The 24,898-nt window shown below is 36.7% G+C and overlaps 1 protein-coding gene across 1 annotated transcript in view; it reads left to right on the forward strand.

The window, feature by feature from the left end:
- Window positions 1–24,898, forward strand: part of TET2 (tet methylcytosine dioxygenase 2) — a 155,640-nt gene that overhangs the window by 36,658 nt on the left and 94,084 nt on the right. Inside the window, exons 2-3 of the mRNA XM_027837437.1 lie at window positions 18,313–18,452; window positions 20,041–20,196. The gene's annotated coding sequence lies outside the window, so the exon portion shown is untranslated. The remainder of the gene's footprint in view (window positions 1–18,312; window positions 18,453–20,040; window positions 20,197–24,898) is intronic.

The raw sequence follows: 24,898 nt of genomic DNA on the forward strand, positions 1-24,898 counted from the left end.
AGTAAGGAAGACTCGAATGCATATCTTCGGACAAAGCTACTGACTATGTGACCCTGGACAAGTCTGCCTGAATTTCCTCATCTGTAAAGTTGGGGATGATAATAACAACTACCTTCCAAAGTTGTTGAGAAGATAACTTGAGATAATATTTGTAAAGCACTTTGAAAATCTTAAAGGCCTATAGAAATGCTACTGTTGTTTTTGTTGTTATTATTAATTATTTACAAAGTAAAAGTCCAGGCAAAGAAATCTAAGAAAATCCAAGGAGGTAGAAATCTGTCTAGGCTGTGGGAAACAGGAAGGAATTCATGGAGATAGTGATACTGATCTGATCCTTGAAGGAAAAGGACCTCAACAAGTGGAGATATGAGAGGAATGTGTTAATGTCATGGGACCCGATTGCCTCACTAAATACAAGAGAGCATGAAAAGGAAGAAACTACTAGTAGTCTAAGTGGGATTAACAAAAAATAAAACTAGATAGGTAGTTTGACTACAAATTCTGTAAAGTCTTGAATACTAGAGTAAGGAGTTTAGATTTTATTCTGTAGGTAGTGAGAAGCCACTGAAGATATTTGAAGGACATGTTCTGTATAAATATTAGTCTCACTATAGTGTTGAAAGGTCTGCTGGAGATGGGAAAAACTGGAGGTGGAAAGATGTGTAGAAGCTAATCCTGGCAGGAGGCAATTAGAACCTTATCTAAGGTGAAGGAAGGAGAAAAGAGTAGGTAGATATGAGATATTTTGGAGGTGGAATGATAAATGTAGTAATATCTGTCATGTATATAGCACACCTAACTAGTATAGAGGAAGGGAATACATTTTTACAAAGTATTTTTTAGAAATTATCTCATTTGATGCGCATAACAGCTCTGAGAAGTAGAAAAGGGATCATGTCACCATTCTTACTTAAAGATGAGAAAACTGAGTCTCTGGATAAATCTTGAGTTATATAACTAGTGAGTGACAGAGCCAGGATTTCAGGCCATTTCTTCTGATGCTCCTTCAGCTACACGCCCAGCTGCTTTCTAATTGACAGGACTCGGCAATTGCTCACCTCTGGAATTTTTCTATTTACTATCTCCATTAATATATGCAGATCATTGTAATAATATGAGCCCAAGTGATGGCAATGCCATCAACAGAAATAAGGAAGTTGAGGGGAGGGACCCTTTGGAGAGGGAGTTGATGAGCTCAACTTTGATCATGTTGAATTTCAATTAATTCAATAGTGATTAAATTGAATAGTAAAATTCTAGTTTTCCCTTCCACTTCGTGGGGAGGGGCACAGCACCCTCTGGAAAATCTGCATAAAATTAGTCTGAATTTTTTCTTTTTCTTTTAAGCGGTGTTTATAACACCTCATTGTAAAATTTGGGTTAAGTATTTGAATATAGGCTCTGTGTCATCTGCAGACCTTCACAAAATTCCCTTTTAATTTCTTATGCGGAACAGCGATATACTGAACCTGGAATGGGGAAAGTCACAATGTGGAAAGGATAAGTGTAGTTATGAGTGCATCATAGTTCCAATATTCTAAAGTGGTCATTTGAATGCTTGAGTATATATATGTGTGTGTGTGTGTGTGTATACACACATACTTTCAAATGGTTAATTGGTTACTGTTATGCAAAATTACATGCTCCAATTAAAAAGATAGCATATTGGGGTAAGGTGTTGATACTGATATACATATATATGTATATGTGTGTGTGTGTGTGTGTGTATATAAATTGGGAAATTTAAAACAATAAAAATAAGTCCTTATAAGGCAGCTAGGTGGCGCAGTGGATAGAGCACCGGCCCTGGAATCAGGAGGATCTGAGTTCAAATCCGGCCTTGTACATTTGACACTAGCTGTGTGACCCTAGGCAAGTCACTTAACCCCAATTGCCTCACCAAAAAAAAAAAAATTCTTATTTCCTTTAGACCTTTGGCATTACATCTATCATTACTTATTGCACATTTCTTATCAGAATATGCGTATCCATCTTGCTAAACTAGATAGTGATTGAATTCATACAGTCACTAAATTTTAGAGCTGAAAGAGACTTTAGAGATCTTTTGCTCTAATAATTTTATTTTATAGTTTAGGAAGCTGGGACCCAGAATGGACCCAGAAGTTTCCCAAGGTCATAAAGCTTTTTACTGAGTCAGGATAGAATCTAGGCATGACTCCTAGTCCATTTTTTTTCGTATCACATGACACAACTTGTTTAGTTTGTCAGGTTTTCTTTCATTTTTATGGTAATTTAATTTTTCTCCCTTTTGAAAAATAAGCTTAGCTAAGGCTTTATCAGTTTAGTTTCTCTCTTCAATGAACCAGATTTTAGTTGTTGTTTTTTTTAATCCAGTAGTCTTTTTAATTTTCACGGATTTTTTTTCTGTTTCTCCTCTAATTTTCACATTTTCCCCCTCTTTTATGGGGTGTGGTGATACATACCTGAAATCCCTGCTACAGGAGATGCTGAAGCTGGTGGATCTCATGGTCTTAGAGTTCTGACAGCCAATCTGTGACCACACCACTCTGGCATCAATATAATGAACTCCAGGGAATTGGGGAGAGAGATGGGAGGGAGACACCAACCTGAAGGACAGAAACAGAGCAAGTCAAATCTTTCATGCCTGTCAACAGTGGGATTGGGCCTGGGAGTTGTCACTATACTTACAGCCTGGGCAAAGGAGATCTAAATCTCAAAAAAAAAAATTTCTCTTTTGTATTTATTATTTTTAAATCTTAATTGAATATTTAATTTTGTTACATCACTATGTTTCTATTTTATGCTTGAAATATTTTAAATTTATTATTTATTTTTAACATTCTTTTCTTTTTAAGTTTTGAGTTCCAAAATCTCTGCCTCCCTCCCATCCCCTCCTCCACCCACTGAGAAGGTGAGCAATATGATATCAGTTATACAAAACATATTTCTATGTTAGCCATATTTTAAAAAATACAAGAAAAATTTAGAAGTGATAAAATTTCAATTTGCACTCAGAATTCATCAGTTCACTCTCTGGAGGTGGTTAGCATTCTTTCATCATGAGTCCTTTGGAATTTTCTTAGATCATTGTATTGATCAGAGTAGCCAAGTCTCTCACAGTTGATCATCATTACAACATTGCTGTTACTGTGCACAATGATCTCCTAGTTCTTTTCACTTCACTTTGCAGCTGTTCATATAGGTCTTCCCATGTTTTTTCTGAAACCACCTCCCTTGTTATTTCCCACAGCACAACAGTACTCCATCACGATTATATGCCACAACTTGTTCAGGCATTCCCCAATTAATGAGCAGTCCCTTTGATTTCTACTTCTTCACCACCAGAAAAAGAGTTTTGTATGTGTAGGTCCTTTACCCTTCTCTTGGATCTCTTTGAGATACAGACCTAGTGGTAGTGTTGCTGGATCACAGGATATGCATGATTTTGTAGTGTTTTGGGCATAGTTCCAGACTGTTCTCTAGAATCATTGGACCAGTTTACTACTCTACCAACAGTTCATTGGTGTAACAATTTTTCCCTCATCCCCTCCAGTATTTGTCATTTCTGATAGGTGGGAGTTGGTATCTCAGAGTTATTTTAATTTGCCTTTCCCCAATCAATAGTGATGTAGAGCATTTTTTCATATGACTATAAATAGCTTTGATTTCTTCTTCTGAAAACTGCCTATTTATATCCTTTGATCCTTTGTCAATTGGGAAATGGCTCTTATTTTTGTTAATTTCACTCATTTTCATACTCAGTATATATTGGAGAAATAAGAACTTTATCAGAGAAATTTGCTATACAAATTTTTAGTATTATGTTGTTGTCCATGGCACCTTTTCTTCATGACCTAGGAGCTCTGGAATTTGGCTTTAATATTCCTGGGAGTTTTCATTTTGAGATCTCTTCCAGGAGGTGATTATTGCATTCTTTCATTTTCTATTTTACCCTTTGGATCTAAGATAGTAAGGCAATTTTCCTTTATAATTGATGTCTAGGCTCTTTTTTTAAAATCATGGGTTTTTGGTAGTCCAATAATTCTTAAATTATCTCTCCTAGATCTATTTTCCTGGTCAGTTGTTTTTCCAAAGAGATATTTTATATTTTCTTCTGTTTCTTCGTTCCTTTGATTATGTTTTATTGTTTCTTGATGTCTCATGGAATCATTAGCTTCCATTTGCCTAATTCTGATTTTTAAGGAATTATTTTGTTCAGTGAGATTTTGTACTTCTTTTTCCATTAGGACTATTTTTTTTAAGGAATTCTTTTCTTCAGTGAATTTTTCTGCCTCTTAGGTCAATTCCATTTTTTAAGGTGTAATTTTCTCCAGTATTTTTTGTGCCTCTTTCATCAAACTTAATTCTCTTTTCATAATTCTCTTTTATCACTCTCATTTCTTTTCCCCATTTTTCTTCTATCACTCTCATCTCTTTCTTTAAGTCTTCCAGGATTTCTTGTTGGGCTTGGATCCAATTAGCATTTTTCTTTGAAAATTTGTAGCTATTTTCACATTGTGTCTTCTTCTGGTCTTCCCTGCCACTGTAGTAGCTTTTTTTTTTTTTTTGGTCGTTGTTGTTGTTTGCTCATTTTTCTAGCTATTTCTTGACCTTGACCTTTATGTTAAAGTTGGGCTCTGCTCATTTGGGGATGAGGACAGACTGTTGTTCCAAGCTTTAGGTTTTTTTTCATGCTACTGTTTTCAAAGCTAGTTCTGGGGGTCTGCACATTTTCTGTGCTTCAAGGTGGTGTGATGAAGGGAGATGTGTGATTACTGCTCTCCTTTACTCAGGAAAGACCCTTGGTCCTCTGTAGCCAAAAGCTCTGTATTCTCTATAGTTGGTTCAGTTTTATATTTTCCTTTGTATGCTACATTTCTGTTAGATATTTCTACCTTACAGAGAGGAATGTTGAAATCTTTTACAACTAATTTTTTCTGTCCGTGCTATTAGCAATTAGTTAATGCTTCAGTGCCTATAGTTTCTTTGCACATAATATAGTTACCTCATTTTCTCTCTTGATATCATGAATGTTTATTTTTACTTTACTGCACAATAGCAACTCTTGCTTTTTTATTCACTTGATGAATAGTAAATTTTCTTTAAATTTTTGTTTTAATTCTGTCTTTTTAGATTATATATGTAAAAAAATCTAAATATGTATGTGTATACAATAGACATGTGTATATATATATATATTTATATATATATATTATATATAATGTGTGTGTGTGTGCGTGTGTGTGTGTGTGTGTGTGTGTGTGTGTTTTGTGAGGCAATCAAGGTTAAGTGACTTGCCCAGGATCACATAGCTAGAAAGTGTCAAGTATCTGAGACTAGATTTGAACTCAGGTCCTCCTGACTGAGCCGCCTACATGCCCCCATTTAGATATATTTCTGAAGTAACAAATTATTGGCTTTTTTTTCTATTCTCAGTCTATTTTATTTTATTTATTTGCTTAATCCATTTGCATTTGAACATATGATTATATTTGTGTTTTCCTGAATTAAATTTTTTTTTGTTTTCCCCTTCCTCTTTTAAGTCAGTACTTTGTCCCTGAAATATGTTTTGCTACTATTACTTTCCTTCATAGAGTTGGGCAGAGTCAGTGTCTGCTGCTACTTGCAAGGTAGTAGAGAGATGGGGTGTTTGGGCAGCATCACTATGGTCATGGGGTCCTTACCCTAGGGCCATTGGCCCTGATCAACACTGGGACTTAGCTTATGCTCACTTCTGAGTACATGACTGGAGGTTGAAAGGGAGAGAAGAAGGGGGAAGTAAATGAATATTACTAAATGAATATTAAATATTCTCAGGTATGAATGTGTAAGATTTCTAATTGACCAGAGCTGTTTTGTTCTTCTTCTTATTTAAAAGATTTAACTCTAATTACTCTACATCTGACATAATTATTTGGTTTGCAGAGAGTAACTAATTCATGGTCTTGCTGATCATGTGTCTGTTCCTGCTTAGTTTGTCAATGGCCCATTGGGAGAAGTCTTTTTTTGTGCCTCCTCTGAAGTCAAATGTAACTCTTTAGCTCTCAGGCAAACTTGGGGTTCTGTAGTTTACAGCTTATATACAACTGCCATCTCCTAGCTTTCCTCACGTGGAGAGAAGGAAAATATTATAAAGGTTGTCAGTTCTAATATCCCTGGAGACAATTACTGTGAATTTGTATGACCCCTCTTCCCAGCCTAGGTAAGTGAAAATAGCATCCCCCTAGAGAGATACATTATTCCTTTCTAAGAGGATGTCAACTTTGTCCCACACCCCTACTGTTAAAAGTCTACAGGGATTGCCCTTAATGGCATTATGCCATCCCAGTTTCTGGTCTGCCAGATCAGATGCTTAGTAAGTATCAGAAACATTGGAGAAATGAATAATTGTGCATATGACATGCGCATGTGAAAGGATGTCTTTTTCCCTTTGCAAAATATTTGCAAAATATTGGACCTATTATTTTAACTATGTAAAGAGGCAAGGGGGCTCTGCCAAAGAGACTCAGCACCACTGCTGTAACTTATAGTCTTACAGAGTTGCCTGGGACACTGAGAAATTAAATGACTTGTCCAGGGAACGGCAAGAGGACTAGTTTGGCTAAAAAGCAGAATGTTTAAGGAAGAGTGATATGAAATCAGTATGGAAAGATAGGATAGAGTCAGATTATGAATGCCAAATGGAGGAGTTTTTATTTTATCCTTGTGGCAATAGGGAGCCATAGGAGCTTCTTGATAAGGGGAGTAACATGGTCACACTTGTGCTTTGGGGATATCAAGTGGGAGAAAGGTCACATTTCCCTCCACTCCCCCTGAGACTACATAGATGGATGAGAGAAAGGGTGAGGTAACAGTGAGGAAATTTGAGGTTGCCATTTGCATTCTGGTGTTCCTGCTTGTCCTTGGGCAAGTCATCCTCTATGTCATAGAGGTCAGAGATGTCAAACTCACCAGCATTCCAAGCCTGACTGAAACATAATCAGGAAATGTTTAACAAGATAAAAATATAGTTTGACACAGATAATATTAATTTGTGGGTTTGTAAGTCAATATGCAGTTCTTTTCTTTTTTCTATTTGCCACCACTGCTCTTTGTTTTCTCATATGTAAAATAAGGGGCTTGAACCTCTAGAGTCCCTTCCAGCTCTAAATTGATGATTCTAAGAACTATTGTCCCTTAGCCTAGTCCTGTTTGACAGATTCATTTCTAAAAAGGTCATTGATTATAAATAGTAAATGTGTGTTTTGGGGGAAGGAGGGAGCTTGTGGAGTTTTGAACTTGGTAGAACTTCTATAATCTCATCATGATAGACCTTTTTGTTCACCCAAGGAGTTGGGAATGGTATCCTTTGTCCAAACTGGGGGAAGTAAATGTTATAACTAAAATATTTTTATATGTAACCCACGATCAAGTACCTTAAACTCTTGGCGTATGTGGACCAGGTACAATTTGGGTGGGGTGTGGCAGGGGTAGCTCCCAAACTCATATTTCTTTTTGACTCACTTTGTTCTTACTCGGTATTGACTCTAGCATATCACCATGGACAATGAAAAATTCCTAGGGCCTGGGAATCTACAAGAGGGCCTGGAAACCAATTAGGTTGCATATACTTTTCTCTTTTCTTGGTAGTATCAGTATTTGTTAATGGTTTTTGATATCCATTGTAAAATCAGTCAAGTTCAAAGAAAATACTATGATAAATAGCATTTTTGTCAGCAGATAACTAAAGAACTACTAATCATACATTAAAAACAAAATCTAATTATATGTAAAAATAATTCTTACATATATTATATATGTATGTGTGCATATGTACATGTATATGTACATATGCACACATACATGTACATGTATATGTACATCATGTCCAATGAACACTCAGTTCTGAATAACAGCTTGCAAATTTGTGTCAAGAACTGGGCATTTCCAAGTATTTCTAACTCCATTCAGATCCTTGCTTTTACATTTTAATCATATAATACAGCTGTGTCATCTTACTATACATAACCACAACTTTCTTGAATTGTTTTGGATGATGTAGATTTTTATGAATAAAGTTATAATTTGAGATTTTAGAGTGCAATTTTGTTATTATATATATAATTACTTAATTACAAAAGGTTAAATGGTCTACTTATATTACAAAAAATTAATTAATGAAGTACTTCTAAATATTTCCTATTTTCAAATATGCATGATCTTATGTCAAAATTAGAAAAAAAATTAAAACATAACATTCTAAAATAAAAAGGTTGTCACATTATGCAAGCAGTTAATTTTAAAGTATTGTCTCATAATTTGTGCTACAGTTAGTGAAAGGTTGAAATTTGCAAGGTTGTATTTTGCAAATATTTACTGCCATGTGAATTATAATAACATGACATATATGAGGTTTAAATGTTTATGTTCTTTAATTTTTTTATTTTCTTTAAGAATAATTTTTTTCCTGTTCCATGTTTTCTTTGTGTAGTGGGTATGACATATTTAAGTGTGTGTGTGTGTGTATATGTGTGTGTGTGTGTATGTGTGTGTGTGTGTTTTGCATAGAAATGCTCCACATACCTTTGTTCTGTTGATTATCTCTAGTTTATCCTGGACATAATTTGTTCGTGTGTAGTTGTCTGTATGTTGTCCCCTCCATTAGAATGAGTTTCTTGAGATTGGGGTAGTCTTTTGCCTTTCTTTGTATCCTCAACACTTAGCACAGTGCCTGCGATACTGTTGTTGTTCAGTCATTCAGCCATGTCTGACTCTGTGACCCTGCATACCATAGCACACCAGTACTGGGGTTTTCTTGGCAAAGGCACTGAAGACTTGGTTTACCATTTCCTTCTCCAGCTAATTTTACAGATGAGGAAACTAAGGCAAACAGGGTTAAGTGATTTGCCCAGGGTCACAGAGCTAGTAAGTGTCTGAGGCCAGATATGAACTTGGGAAGACATTTTCCTGACTCTAGGCCTGGCGCTTTATTCACTTCACCAGCAAGCTGCCTGTCCAGAGCCTGTAGAAGCAGTAAATGTAACCACACCTATCATATTCAGGACAACAAATATATTAAAATATATAAAACATCCAAATATTCAAATGGACTTATTTCATAAATGTAGGAATTACCTCCAATGATGTAGACCCCAGTCCTTTCGCACTTATCCTATATGATTCTTGTCATGTCCTCCCTTGAGATCACCATTTGAGACCTTCTTTACATTCACCTGTGATCCCCAAGCATTATTAATACAGCATGTAGGCTGTCCATCATCTACAGCTTTTGTCAGATGACCAGCTCATCTTTCTTTTCAGTGGTCCACTTCTTTAACATCTATCCTTCTTAAATCGTTCTTTGTAATGTGTTACAACCTGCTCCCACTCATCATGTACTTTTCTTGGTTGATCTTCAACTTATGTTCTCAAATGATAGTTTTCCATGATTCAGAGCCCCAACATATGACTGGAAGAATATTAAAAAGATTGACCTTTGTTTCAAGGAAAAATTTGGGGCTAATGAGAAAAAAAAAACTACATGATTTCCCAAAAACAAAGCAGTTCGCTTTTTTCCTGCTGCTCAAGTAGGGGCCAAAACCATTGTCTATTTGAAGAATCTTTTTCAAATAGAAATACAGTCAGATGAGCTCTGCATTATTATAGTTTAGAAAGAAACATTTTTCATTCACTTGATCTTTCCTTGGTTAATAGTTAGGCCAAAATCTTTTGAATGATTATGGAGCTTATCCAAGGGTTTCTCCAGTATTTCAGGACTTGTTGCAATAATCACAAGATCATTCAAATAAAACAATATCTAGGGAACCTCTGTACCTATTGAGATTCTTTCTCCAGTTTGGAATCTATGCCGGATATCCTCCATGATAGAAGTGAACATCTTTGTCAAAATGTGTCTCCCCTGTTTATGCTTTGCTTGGTATTAATGATCAGAGAGTCATCTGACAAGGTTATCTCTGTTGGATCCTGTCGTTGAGGATAACATGTGAGAGTTAAAAGTAGAGAAAACCTGCCTCATATTCTTATTAGTTATGTGGTCATGAGAGAAGCATCTAACTTCTTACAGCCTCAATTTCCTCATTTGTAGAATGGACATTCACAGACTTGTGAAAATTATAGGAAATATTATATTTCAAGTACATTACACATCTTGAAATGCTATGTAAATGTGAGTTATTGTTGTTATGTCTTTTGAGTACTCAGATAATATTGTCATATGCTTAGGAGAACCCTTCAACAAGGATAGTTTTTAAAGTGATGATTTACTCTACCAAACAGATGTTTAGAAAAAAATCAATAAACCATCATCACAATAGTATCTTGTATTCTCTAGATATTTCAGCCAATTGTAGGGTGGTCTTCTGTGGAATATCATTTGTGAAAACATACCTCCTCCCTTCAAGTAACTTCATCAAAAAGTACCTGATAAATACGTATGTCATTCTCAAAATATTTAATATATAGATGGAAAATAGGAATAAAGGTTAGTAGTTATTGATAATCTCTATCACTTTTGATGGAGGCAGTAGTAATAAGATCTGATCTCCTTCCCCACATATAATTTTAGTATCTTTGCCACTTTCAATATGTTGAAAAAGTAATTCTTTAACACCTTCAAAATTATGTCACTTACACAGTGGACTTCCTATAGAACTATTTGATCTAATCCCAATACTTTCCCCATCTTTGTCTTCTTAAATGTCATTTCTATTTCCTCCACAAGCTCATCTGGGATTGTGACATTAGAGCCCAAATATGATAGCTTCACTGTATTTTACTGGTTAAAATACTTAATTTTTTTTAAAAATCACATGTGGATTTTTCTACTTTTCTGTCTGCCTATTTTACTCTACAGTTTCACTATCAGATGTGTTTGACATGACTTTTCCAGTTTCACAGTTTTTTAGGTTTTCTTTTTTGCCATACTTTCTTTTAATTGGTATTCTCAATTGCTTCTACACATTTTATGAGTCAATAATGATTGTAATCTTCTGACATCTTCTGCATAATTTACAAATAAATTTACATTCCAAACCATGTTACCTTTGGCTTTCTTTGGGAACACACCAAGTATTTGCTATGTCTGTTTTTGCCTATTGCCTATGGTTGCAATAGATTTTTAATGGTTAAAACTTGAGTATGAAATTGTTATAATCAGTATCAATATTCCTTCCTCCTGTTCCCCATTATGACATCAATAATCTATTTAAATAGTTCAAGTTGGAGCTTAGTTACAAACCACATCTTTTCTTTATTAATTTTTATTCCATCTTCTAGTTTTGTTATGTTTTATATTTGCTCTAAAAAATTAGTGATCTGGCTATACATAGAGAATTGATTCAAGAATACCTTTCAAATCAATAATGAGTTATTTCCTATTTATTAAAATATAATCAATTTAATTTCTTATAGTGACACTTTATTTTAACATTCATTTTTTAAAATTTTGAATACCGAGTACTCTCCCTCTAATCCCTCCCCCACAGATTGAGAAGGCAAACAATATGGTAGCAATTATATCTATGAAGTGAATATCAATTTAATTTTCAATGTTATTTTTTGGTGGTTGTCATGTCTAGCACTTCTTAATTCTTTTCACAAAAAAGTATCCAATGATATGTGAGCATGAGGCTTATATGTAGTCTAAAAATCTTAGCTTTCCCTAAGTCCTCAGTCTTAAACAGTATTTTCCAACTTATTTTTCATGATCCTTATATATTCCCACTTTTACTATGAAGCCCCAGATGATTTCATGTTGACTTCATTTGGAGGAGTTGATTTACTTTTTGTAGAATTTCTCTCCTTCTTCATCTTCTGGAACAGATGTTGGTATTTAAATCAGTTGTTTTATGGTGGTCTTTTTGCAAATATTTATCATGAGCATTGCAATCAGAGATAAACAAATGCCTCAATGAAATGAGATTTCTTGTTGACTTTGGATATACAACAAAACCAACTACTTCAGTTAACCTGCCCAGGAATTCCCCATGAGCCATCCTATTTAACTGAAGCTTCTTTGAGTTGTTTGGTTTCATCTATAAAGAGATGTCAAGGTTGAAGTAATTCACTTCCTCTAATAACTTTTCCACTCATGGGCCATCAAACTAGGAGCTCACATTTAGAATGCCAATATCTATGCTATAGTTTATAGAAAGCTGAAAAACTATATAATTCTTCGCCCTCTTCATCCCTTCTTCTGCCACTTTGATGCCATCACTGCAGAAGTTAAGAGAGCTGCAAAACACTAAGGGCCATTTGGTATTTTTCAATGGGTTACCATGGCCAACATAGCAGTGATGAACTGCTCCATATCGAATTAGGCTGGTCCCTGGAAAGTGAAACCAGTCTGTTGCCAGCACTATATTCAAAGCCATTCCATCATTGTAGAGTCTGCCAGAGTTTGTGTTCTTCTGGTAGATAGAGTCTTTAATAATCTACAGTCTCCTCCACATTATAACAAGGCATCCCATTAGGGTTTCTGTGTAGCTCTTTGTGGAATCACTCCACAGAACATGTAGTAAACATATAAAGGTAGCCTAACTCAGAAATAGAATTGATACAATTCTTCTCCTTCCATGGATCCCAAGTTTTCCCCAGATCCTAAGCAGTCTTCTAGACTCATAGCACCACCCTGTGGCTTGTATTCCAATGGAAGGATGGTAAAATTGGAGTTACTTGTAGGCAAACATCCAATATACCAATGAGGCCCTTTCACCAGAGACACACATATTGACATCCAACCTTGTGTTATCAGTTTGAAGGTTTAGACTTGCTCAGATGGAGAAGAGGCAGCGCCTTCCCACTGAATGTTTTTTTTTGTCTAAAAACTCACCATGATAGCAGGGCAGCAAAGTCCTGACTTTAGCTCTTCCATAAGAAGACTTCAGTCCATTGTAGGATTGCTAGTTATGCACAGGTGGTGGAGGAGGGAGGGAGAAAGGGCAGAAATGAGGGGCAGGTAGGATGTATGCAATCTTCTTCTCCCCAAGGAGCTGTTGCTGCTTAGGAACTTTCCCTCCTATGTACAGAAGGCTAGGGATCAGAGTCTCTTAACATTCTTTCAGGAAATTCAGGTTGAGGAACTGCCACCACTAAGACTATGGAATTTCCTTGTTAGGTTTATCTCCCATCTTTTAGGCTGAAAGTTTACAACACTGCTTCACCAACGTCCCACAAAGTGTGGTCCAAGAACTTTGGGGAGAAGACATATGTAATTTCCATGTGGCTATATAAGACTCCTAGAGGGAGGACCTTGATCCATGGTACAAGTCCACTCTAAAATCTGCTGCTTTTTCAATATCTTTTGAGGGAAAAGGAAGGGAGATATAAGGAATGGGGAAGAAGGGACAAAAATGGAAGAGCCTGAGATAAAGATTCCCCTTTTTTGTTTTTTATTATTGTTTAGGCATTTTTCAGTCATGTACAACTCTCTGTGACCCCATTTGTGGTTTTCTTGGCAAAGGTCATTTCCTTTTCCAGCTTATTTTACAAATGAGGAAACAGAGGCAAACAAGATTAAGTGACTTACCCAGGATCAAAATAACTAATAAGTGTCTGAGGCCAGATTTGAACTCAGGAAGAGGAATCTTTCTAACTCCAGGCCCAGCACTCTATCCACTCAGCCACCTAGCTGCCCTTTTTTTAGACCAGTACAAAGAGGTGGCTTTTCCCAGAAGTCCCAACCAATTCAGTCCCATTCACCGAGACTAATCTTTTATGGTAGGACAAAGGTCATTCCTATCCTCTCTTTAGTGAGATATCTCTTTAATGAGTCCTCAACAAAAGCCCTCCCCCCTTATAAGTTCATAAACCTAATTAAGGATCTCTCCCAAACCCCTGCCTCAACCTCCCACTTCATTGAGTTCTCTTAGATGGTTAAGTTATTAAAAAAAAAACTTTAAGGATAATAATTATTGGTAAGGTGTTGATATTTGGTAATAGCATTTCCCTGTGGGCAGGGTATAGTTTGCATTATTTATCTGCATGCTGAAAGGGTGTGTGTGTGGGTGGGTGTGGGTGTGTGTGTAGGGTGTGTGTGTGTGCATGCGTGCACAAGTGTGTTCTCAGAAATGTGGAGAAGAGAGAAAGGTGTACCCAGATAAGGCCAGTAATTTACTTTTCAATAGTCTTTGGCGAGGCCCTGTTTAGACTCGGGAGTGATTGCATCAAGCAGAGGGGTAGCAGCAGCCTTAAGACAGGAAGGAAACTCTTGCTGTATATCTTTGAAGCAGGATGAAATAAGGACAGGCTTGTGGCATGAAGGGAAGAGGAAAGGCTTAGGCTGATATGGTAAATGCATTCTAGCGTGAGAGATGAAATGGTGGATGGATTTGGGGGATGGTTGATGCATTTGTTCCAAAGATGTGTTCCTAGAAGTCTCAGAGATATGAAGAGATATGTGCACATGCTGCCTTTTTATATTTAGACATACATTCTGGGAGAGGGAAAGGAAGAAAGAAAGAAAAGGGGGTAGGATGTGGGAGGGGGGAAAGAAAAGGAAAGGGATGGACAGGAAGGGAGTGGGAGAGCATTTTTTTTAAAGTCTCCTGTAAAACTATAGAACACAGAATCTTTCTGGGCTCTCACTGACATGTTTACCTCAATGAGTTTCCTTAAAGCATTGTTGTTTTTTCACATTTTGCTAATTGCAATTTTTTTTCAAGAGGTAGATACTATTCTTTTACTTTTACAGAATATAGAATTTTAATCTATAAAGGTTAACAAGAAGCTGAGAAAGACCTTCATTTCTTGAACTTGAAGTGTGTCTGCCTACAGTAAATTTTGAATTCTCTCTAGTTAAATTAGTTTGGATTGAGAATAACAAATCGGGAATATCTCTGATTTCATTGGAATCTAGAACTACCTGGTTAGGAAACTCCCTCTGCCAATGTGGGTCAGCACATTCTTTGCAATTTATAGCCTTAGTTGCTTAGAGTACAGGTAACAAACTCAGTCCATGGGCCCCAACTAGTTGCAAAACTCTCAAGTACAACCTGAACGTAATTGGGAAATATTTAACAAAATAAGTAAAAAAATAGGCTACATCATAAGTGCTAATCTGTGGCTCTCTAAGTCAATACACTGCTGGCAGGATCTATTTGAGTTTGATACTACTGGTCTAGAACCCTGAAAGGTTAAGAGTTTGACTCAGGGTCACACAGTAAGTAAGTATGTGTCAGAGGTGGCCAATTTTCCATTCATTATGCCATGCTTCCCTTCAGAATGAGCATTTAAAATATAGTTTTTTGATTTCCAAGATAAACAATGGTGTAACAGAAAGAAAAATGGGTTCAAAGTGAATCAGGCAATGAGCATGTATTAAGTGTTTATGTGCCAGGTGCTCTGCTCAGTGTTGGGGATTCAAAGCAAGGTAAAAATAGATAAAAATAAGATGTTCTCATCTCAGTCTTTAAAATATGACTGTGAGCTGTGCTTAATAACTCTTAAGGATATATGTACTTGCCTGATATTGGCACTTTTTGAAAATCTAACAATTCCAGGCATACAAAATGGGAGCACAGATTTTCTTCTTGATATTTTTTTTTCATTCCCTCCTGATTCCTTGCCAGCTTGGTCCATGACCAATTAGCTTCTCCCTGCCTTCAAGGAGCTTACATTCTCATGGGAGAGATATGTAAATAATTAGGTCCATATGAGATACAAAGAGAGTAAATTGAAAGTAATCTTAGAGGGAAAGGCACAAGTAGCTGGTGAGAAGGAACTGAATGGGAAAAGCCTCCTGCAGAGAATGAGATTTGATTTGGATCTTAAAGAAAACCAGAGAAACTAGAAGGTGGAGGTTAGAAGGGTGTACAATCATAGTAAATGGCTCATGCAAAGATGGGAAATGGAAGGTCACTGCTGAGTACCAGCAAGTAGGACAGAGTAGCTGAACAGTAAAGTACATGGAGGGAAGATTATAGCTAAGAAGACTGGAGAAGTAGGAAGGGTCCAAGCTGTGAAAAACTTTAAATGCCAAACAGAAGAGTTCATTTGTAAAATGGGAATATAATAGCACCTCCTTCCCAAGATTGTTGTGAGAATCGATTGAGATAATATTTGTAAAGCGATTAGCACAGTGCCTGGCACTATAAAAATGTTAGATGCTACTGCTATTAGCTATTATATTTTATTCTGAAGATAATATGGAGCCACTGGAGTTTATCCAGGGCAAAGAGTTGACATGGTCAGACCTGAACTTTAGGAAAACCACTTTGGCAGTTGACATTGATTGCGATGAGGAATTACTTGCTACAGGAAGGAGATACTTGCTCTTTCCAGTAAGGAGGTCATTATGGAAATTCAGATGAGAGGTAATAAGGGCCAGAACTAGGTGGTAGCTGTATGAATGGAAAGAAGGGGACATATATGAAATATGTTGTAAAGGTAGAAATGACAAGATTTAGCTGTGGGTTGAATGAAAGTGGGGAATGATATAAATTGCAATTTTATATTACTAGAAAGATAATCATGGCCTTGACTGTAATAGGAAAATCTAGAAGAAAAGAGAATTGAGGGGTGGGGGATGAGATAATGAATTCTGTTTTGGACATGTTGATTTTGAGATGCCTATGGGATATTCACTTTGAGATGTCCAAAAAGAAGTTAATGATATGGGACCAGAGCTCAAGAGAAAGACTAGCACTAGATACATAGATCTGGGAAATATTTGCATAGATATACTAATAATTGAACCCACAAGAGGTGATGAGTTCAGTGAGTAAGAGCATAGAGGGAAAAGAGAAAAGCACCCAGGGCAGAAACTTGAGGGAAACTTATGGTTAGGGGTGTGACATGGAAGAAAAACTAGCAAAGGAAACTGAAGAGTGATCAGATTGGAGGGGAACCAGGAGTGAGCAGTATCACTAAAACCTAGAATAGAGAGTATGCAAGAGAAGCAGGTGATCAGCAGTGTTAAATGCTGTAGAAAGGACAATGATAGGGATTAAGAAAAGGCCATTATGTTCAAATACTACCCTTGACACTCATTAGTTCTGTGATGATAGGTATTACCTCTTTGTTTCTTCACATGAAAAATTGAGATGATAATATCAGTTGTCCTTATCTCACAAGGTTGGTGTTAGTGTCAAGTAAGTGAACATATGTAAAGCACTTTGCAAAACTGGCAAGCATTAGATAAATGTCATTTTTCTTAATTGCTTCCATAACTGGATGTTTTCTCTTGTTCCATTTCCAACCTCATTGGCTGCTCATTCCTCCACCTTCATTGGTTTTGCCTACCTGTATTCTATACTCCATGGTCTCTTGTCATAAAAAATTCATGTATCAGGTCAATGTGAGAGCTTAAATCACAAGTTAACAGTCTTGTGCCTGCTTTGAACTTTTTATCCTAGCACCCCTAAAAGTATTACCAAATTTTTCTTTTCTAGGACCCCATAAAGTAAGTTGTTATCACATTTATTCCTGGTTTCTTAGATATTGGAGACTCCCCAAACCTGTTATAAATAAATGGCCACTAAGGTGTTCTCATCTCAGTCTTTAAAATATGACTGTGAGTTGTGTTCAATAACTCTTAAAGATGTATGTACTTGCCTGATGTTGGCACTTTTTGAAAATCTAACAATTCCAGGCATAGAAAATAGGAGCGCAGATTTTCTCCTTGATAGTATTTCCCCCCTGATTCTTTGCCAGCTTTATCCATGGCCAGTTAGCTTCTTTTTTTTTTTTTTTTTTTGTTGCCATTGCTCACTTTGCAAAGACTTCCCGATATGACCTGAAATCACTCTGGACACCCTGACATGTTCCAGGCCTTGAGAACAACCAGTCAAAAGTGGAATAGGTCTGTAGACCTTGAGTGTCACTAAATTTTTGGTTTAAATTCAAGGAAAATAACTGGGAATTGAAGTGAAATTCAGGGGATACATAAAGCATTGACTCTTTTTTAAAAGTTCCACTGAATTCTTTTCCCAATCATTGAGATTCATCCTCCATGGAAAGCCAAGTGTCATGTCCATACTCTCTTTAGGAAGATATAATCAAAATTCCGAATAAAGGTCCAGGAACCTCTTCATTTATCAAGTTGATGAGGAATCTCCCCTGACCAAACCTCTACAAATCCTTTCTTGAGATCAACTATTGTGTTGTTCTTAAACATTAAGAGGTGCAGTTAAATGCTATATGTAAATGATATGGAATTTTAACTATTTAAGGGTTCTATAGATAAATAGACTAAGGAAACAAGAAAGCCATTCTAGTCAGTCTTCTAAAAGACTGGCTGAACAATTTGACCAGAACAGGTTTTAGAAAATGAGTGATGAAGCAGAGAATAATCTTCCTGTTCTCAACAGCATTTCTCAAATTCTGTTCTTTCAGGAAGGCAAACTCCCAAGGTGCTATTTTGTCAAATCCCGTCCTGACCTCCCTCTGGAGCTTCAGTCCCACATCTCCTGCCGCCTGCTGGAAATTTCTGCTTACATGTTTTACCATCACTTCAAACTCAACAGCATTTAAAGGTGAATTTTTTTCCCCTCACCATTCTCTAGAATTTGCTCACCCTTTAGTCACATGTATTTCTGTAAATAGTGCCATCGTGCTCTCTGTCACTCAGATTTGGACGGACTTTGGAGCTGTCTTTGATTTCTCCTTCTGCTCTAACCCTCAAATTTAGTCCTTCAGGATGAGTCTCCGATCTATCCCCTCCATTCCATTTCAGCTAGTACAGTTATCCCTTCCCCATCACTGGGATTAGGGGTGTGATGCCCCCGGTGATCCAGAAAATCCATGTAAATTTTTTTGGCCCCTCCCTTTGTACCAGAGAATAAGTCTGAATTTTTTCTTTTTCTTTTATGGGATATTTACAGTACTTTATTGTAAAATTTGGGTTAAGTATTTGGTCATATTTTAACTTTTTAAAAAGTACGTATATTTATGGCATTAAAAAATAAAATATGTTGATATTATACAACACATATTGTTTATGCATTTCTAAACTTTTTCTGTGTCATCTGCTGGCCTTCACAATTCATCTGTGGCTTCTGCAAAACTCCCCAAAAATGCCTACGCATGATACATTGAAACCACAATAGGCAAAGTTGTGATGTGGAAGGGATAACTGTACTCCCTTTGTGCACACCTTATTATCTTGTGCCTGGACTAATGGTTTCCCTGCCTCTTTCCTAACTGGGTGGTGCATGGCACCCAGAGTCATTTCCCAACATTCAGGATAAGGTTTAAACACCTTAGCCTGGTAGGAAAGGTCTTCCAAATTCTAAACCCAGCCTATTTCTCCAGCATTATCTCCCACTAGTCTCCTAAGGTTCAGCCAGACCAATTTATTCTTTGTTGCCCAAACATGGTATGCATGTTCTTGGCTCCATGTCTTTGATCACTTGATTTCTGCATTACTGGATTACCTCCCCCATTCCTCCCCCTCTTTTTTCTTATATGAATTCTGACGTCCCTTCAAAGACCAGTTCAAACATCAGTGCTTCCATGAAATGCTTCTTGACCACCTTTTTTTTAGAACACAAATGAGATGTCACTCTGTATTGCATATTTATGTATACACCAGGTTTCTGGCTCTGAGTTTTAAGCCCTAGTCTCTCTCATTATGCCTGGTGTCATCTAACTTACTAAGAATACCAATAAAAATGCTTTGATTGATAAGCAGGGATAGGGATAAGGACTGAACCTTTTATTTCATTTGTTTTGGGAACTCCCAGGTGAGAAAATTTCCCCTACCATTGCAGATTGACACTTTCTCTGCCACTTAGGTTGCCTTAATCACTGAGAAGTGAAGTAACTGACCCAGGGTCACATAGCCAGTATGTGTCAGAAGTGGAACTTGGACCCAGGTCTTACTAGATCATGACTGATCTAAGTACCAAAAAAAACAGTTTATTTACTCTACATGGATGTGATAATGTTTTGATATGCACCCTACATACTAGGATTTCTGAAATATGGCAGAGATGGCCATACCTAATCCCACATTAAAAAAAAAAAACTACCTCACTACCTAGTAAAGTCCAAGAAATAGTGAACTTGTCACAGGGTTTCCTTCCCCCGCCCCCATACCCTTTCAAACTCTATTTCTTCCAGGCTACCAAGAATCAAACAGAAAATCACCTTTACATCACCAGTTTGCATCGGATCCTCATGGCGGCCTGTTGAGTTACCAGCCCAGGAGCAGGAGATGGGTTCAGCAGTTGTCAGCAAATCATGATCCAGAGAGGACTGTGAGGGACAGAGCTGCTGGTAAGCTAATAGTGGTGAGTGGTCTATTGGTAGAGACATTGCTTTAAGAGGAGGATCTTAAGTTGATTCTGTTTCAGTGATAGTCTATTTAACCCCTTTCTCTGTGCATGTCATTGACTTTTAAGGTATTCACTTCTAAGTCCTTTCTTTTCTATTTACAAGGATGATGAATCTTTATGTGTGTTATGTGATAAATCTTTATGATCACTTTTTCTCTCCCATAATTCCCGTCCTCATGTATAGCTATTTGATCTTCTTTAGGAACACAGAGCAGGGAGTCATTGGACTGAAACCCTCAAGGTTTGAGAAACTAGTTCCTATGGATGCTTTGGGGGATCTGATACACTTCTTTAATCTTTATGCTGTGGTTATCATAGGGAATCAGCTATAAACTCAGATTGACTTCAAAATGATGCATTTTCAGAAGACTGATATGAATTTGCACAGGGCTTTCTGAAAAGAGTATTGTAAGATAGAGAAATAAGGTAGAAGAAACAAAGGGAGGAGCTAGAGGGTTTTTTTAATTATTATATCACTAGAGGGGAATTTTGATAAAAGTTTAAAGTTATTTGTAATATTTATTCTTGATATCTGCTTCCTTACCTTATCCCCTTCATCTTCTTTTCCCATCACAACTTTTCTTGTACCTTGCTATAAAAGTAACATTATCTTGCAGATAAAATTGGCTTGGAAGCCAGAAAATAGGTTCCCTATCAAATCACTGTGGTTCATAAGGGATCATAGATGAGAGCTACAATATTTTTCATAGGATATTTTATATTGGTGCTACAAAGAATTCTACAGACTTTATTGTAGATTTACCACAAATCAATAAAATTACAGAGAAGAAAGAAAATTATGTCAGGAGGGAAAGGTAAAGAGAACAAAGTAGGTGTTTTCCATTTTCTAGGATTCTTTTAATCAATTACATTATTTCAATTTCATTAACTCATTTAACCAATTACCTCATTTCAATTTCATTGGATCCTGTTTAAGTATTTAGCAGAATATAACTACTGATGAAGTACTGGCTAGCAGAATTGTTCCCTCTCTGAGAAGCTTGAGCCCTTAAGTAGCTAGTCTGTTACTTGATATTTCTAAGTGACTATCCTGGCAGTGAGACATCTTGCTGAGCTTATCCTCAGTTAAACTCCCATAATTCCTGGGGTTGGGAACCTTATCATTTTCAAGTGCCACTGTAGTTCCATTTGCCTACATCACTTCTCTTTTATCAGGGAATTTCAGATCACTGTGAGTAACAAGAACAGCAGAGTTTCAGAATGAAATTTTTTCCCCTTTTATGTTAATTTTGTCAGAGTAATTATTGTCACTGAAAATACACTTCCTCTTTCCCTTCTCGTACTGGAAAATCTTAGGCAATTATATATAAATTTTTCCCCTTCCCACGATGAATTTCATTCTCTGAGCTAGTATTTGACCAGTAGCAAGGACTGGGAAAAACTTTCCTTGGGATGCACATTTTTGGAGAGATATGAAGCCCTAAGTTCAACCCAAAGATTTTCTATAGCCTTTAGGAGGAAATTCCAAAATCTTAAAAATAAGATAAATGTTACTGCTTACCAAGTAAAAGATTTTTATACGTGGGTTCCCAAGAATTTTCATTCTTCTATTCCAAAGGAACCTTATTTTAGAATTAACTTTCCACAGCTGGATAAGGTCATCTTTGTGACTTCATATAGGAATGTGATGCCCCTGACTATCTGTTAGTGCAATGCAACTTATTTAAAAAAATTATTTATTAAGCAAATGTGCCAAGCACTAAGCCAGTTCTGTCCTAAAAGAACTTATATTCTATAGTGGAGAAAACAAAAAGTACATGAAAATGGAATATGAAATATCTATAAAATAATTTCTGCATAGGAAGGGCACTAATAATGAGGGGCATCAGGAGAGATTTCCTACAGGAAATCAGTCAACTAGCATTTATTAAGCACCTACTATTTGTCAGGCACTGTGGGTACTAAGAGAGGTAAAAGACAGTCCCTGTTCTTAAGGAGCTCAAAGTCTGATGAAGGAGACAATACGCAAATAAGGCTGTTATAAGAATGTGGGGTGGGGAGGAAGGGAGAGAGAGAAAGAAGAAGAGGGAGAGGGGGAGAGAGAGACAGAGAGGTACAGAGAGAGAGAAGAGAGAGACTGAGACAGAGAGACAAAGACAGAGAGAAAGGATAACTTGTAGATAATCTCAGAGCAAAGGTAGTAAGATGAAAGGTGACTGGGAAAGACTTCTTATAGAGAGTGAGACTTGAGCAGAGACTACAAGGAAGCCAGGAGATAGAGGTGAGGGGGGAGAATGTCCTTGTTATGGAGGACAGCACATGCAAAGGCCCAAAGAGAGGAGATTAAATATTTTGTCTGAGAAATAGCAAGTAAACCAATTTGATTGGAACATAGAGCTTACAAAGGACAGTAATGTGCAATCATGCTAGAAAGGTAGGCTGGAGCCAGATGGTGAATGGCTTCAAAAGTCAAATGGAGGCATTATAAATTATTTTAGAGGCAAGAGAGACCCTTTGGAATTTCTCAAGCAGGAGAGTGACATCATAAGACCTGTGCTTTAGTAATTTTGGTTTGACAGCTATTTGGAAGATAGATTGTAGAGGGGAAGAGACTAGAAAAAGGTTTATTAACCCAGGGTCTATGAACTATTTAAAAAAAAACTATTTTCAAAACTATTTCATTATAATTGCATTCCTTTGTAATTGTGTATTTTATTTTAGACGTTTAAAAACATCATTTTGAGAAGGGAGTCTTAGGCTTTACCAGAGTGCCAAAGGAAGTCCATGACATAAAAAATGATTAAGAGCCCTTGAACTAGAGACAGAAAGACCAATTAGAAGGCTGTTGAAATAGTGCATAGGAGAGATTATTTGGGATCGAACTAGGGTAGTGATCTTGTAAGGAGAGAAAAGAGAATGCATGTGAAATTCATGTTGTGGAGGTATATTTAAGAAGATTTGGAAACTTATTCGATGTAAAGATAGAGAAAAGAGAAGAGAAAAAGCATTTGTTAAGTGCCTACTATGTACCAGGCACTGTGTCAAGGACTTCACAAATATTATCTCATTTGATAATACAGATATTATCTCATTTCATTGTGTCTTTCTCTACTCTAAAATAGGGATGAATCAAGAATGATGATATAGAGATTGAAAAGCTGAATGATTGGAAGGGGGAGGGGAATAAACATTTATTATGTGCCTACTGTCTACTAAGCATTTTACAAATATCATTTGCAAATATTTACAAATAAGCATTACAAATAAATTGGTCCTTACAACAACACTGCGAGGTAGATGCTATTTTTATCTCCGTTTTACAGTTGAAGAAACTGAAGAAAACAGGTTACACAGCTAAGAAGTGTCTGAGGTCACATTTGAATTCACGTCCTCTTGACTTCCAATCCCTACTGTGCGACCTAAGATGACATCATAAAGTGTGCTTGGAGGTTTTTCCTAACACTAAGGATAGCTTTTACTGCTCACAGAACATAAAGTCTCAGAATAATTAAGTAGTAATCAAACATCAAAAGATGACCCTAGACAATTAGCGCTATAGAAGTTTTAAAAAAAAGGGAGTTAAATAGTGCCTGAAGTAGTCACAGGAAGGCCTTTTGCCGGAGGTAGTATTGGAGTTAAACTTTGAAAGGTAAGTAGGTTTTTGTTTTTGATGGTTTTTTTTTATTATTACACCTTATACTCATGGTTATTATATCACATATCTAACTGTTTTTACATATTATATACCCCTAGGAAAACTATTTGAAATGATTTTTTCCTCTTTTCTTCTCACTTCAACCCCTTGCAAAATGACTGTGGATAGGTTTTTGCTAGCTAACAAGAAGTGGATTGGGTATTTCAATGACAGTGGAATATGAGTATGAGCCAAGATTTAGAATTTAAAAGAAACATGGTACATGCGAGAGAGAATAGTGAGGGCTTGTCTTGATGAAAGGGCTCATGAAGGGGAAAATTGGAAATGAGACTGGGCACAAATAAGGGAGTCACATTATAGAGTCTTGAAAGTCAGGTGACTAAGGATTAGATAGTACTCTATGGGTAATGGATGCCCACTTGAGATTTTTGAGCAGAGGAAAAACATAATGAAACCAGCAATTTGGGAGCATTAATCTAGTGAAGATGTACAGAATATTTTGAAGTAGGCAGAGACTGAAGGTAGGAAGACAAAGGCAGCAGCTGCAGTAGTCCAGGCATGAGGTGATGAGCATCTGGACTCACTAAGGTAGTGGCAATAGTAGGAAGATGAAGAAATGGAAGCCAGAGCCATATCCAAGGCAGAACCAATAGGACTTGGTTGTATGTGGTGGATGAAGGAAAGGGAAAAGCCAAGGATGACTCCAAAGTGTCTGAGCCTTGGGAATCAGGAGAATGGAGTGTCATTGATGTAAATAGGTAAACTGGGCAAAACAGGTTTAGCTTTAAATATGTTGCATTTGAGGTAACTAAGGGGTGTTCGAGTAGCTATACTGTGAACAATGGGGAATGCATAACTGGGACACCTTACATAGAAGGCATAAGTGGTGAGCCATGATTTAATATTCTCCCAGCAGTTTTTTTCCCCTACAGCAGACCCATGAAAATATTATTGAAGTATAAAATCCCATATTACATCACATATCATATGTACTGTTTATGCATTTTGTTAGATCTTCTATAAATCA

The sequence above is a fragment of the Vombatus ursinus genome, unplaced genomic scaffold (assembly GCF_900497805.2).
Source record: "Vombatus ursinus unplaced genomic scaffold, bare-nosed wombat genome assembly UNPS02014821.1, whole genome shotgun sequence".
Lineage (NCBI taxonomy): Eukaryota > Metazoa > Chordata > Mammalia > Diprotodontia > Vombatidae > Vombatus > Vombatus ursinus.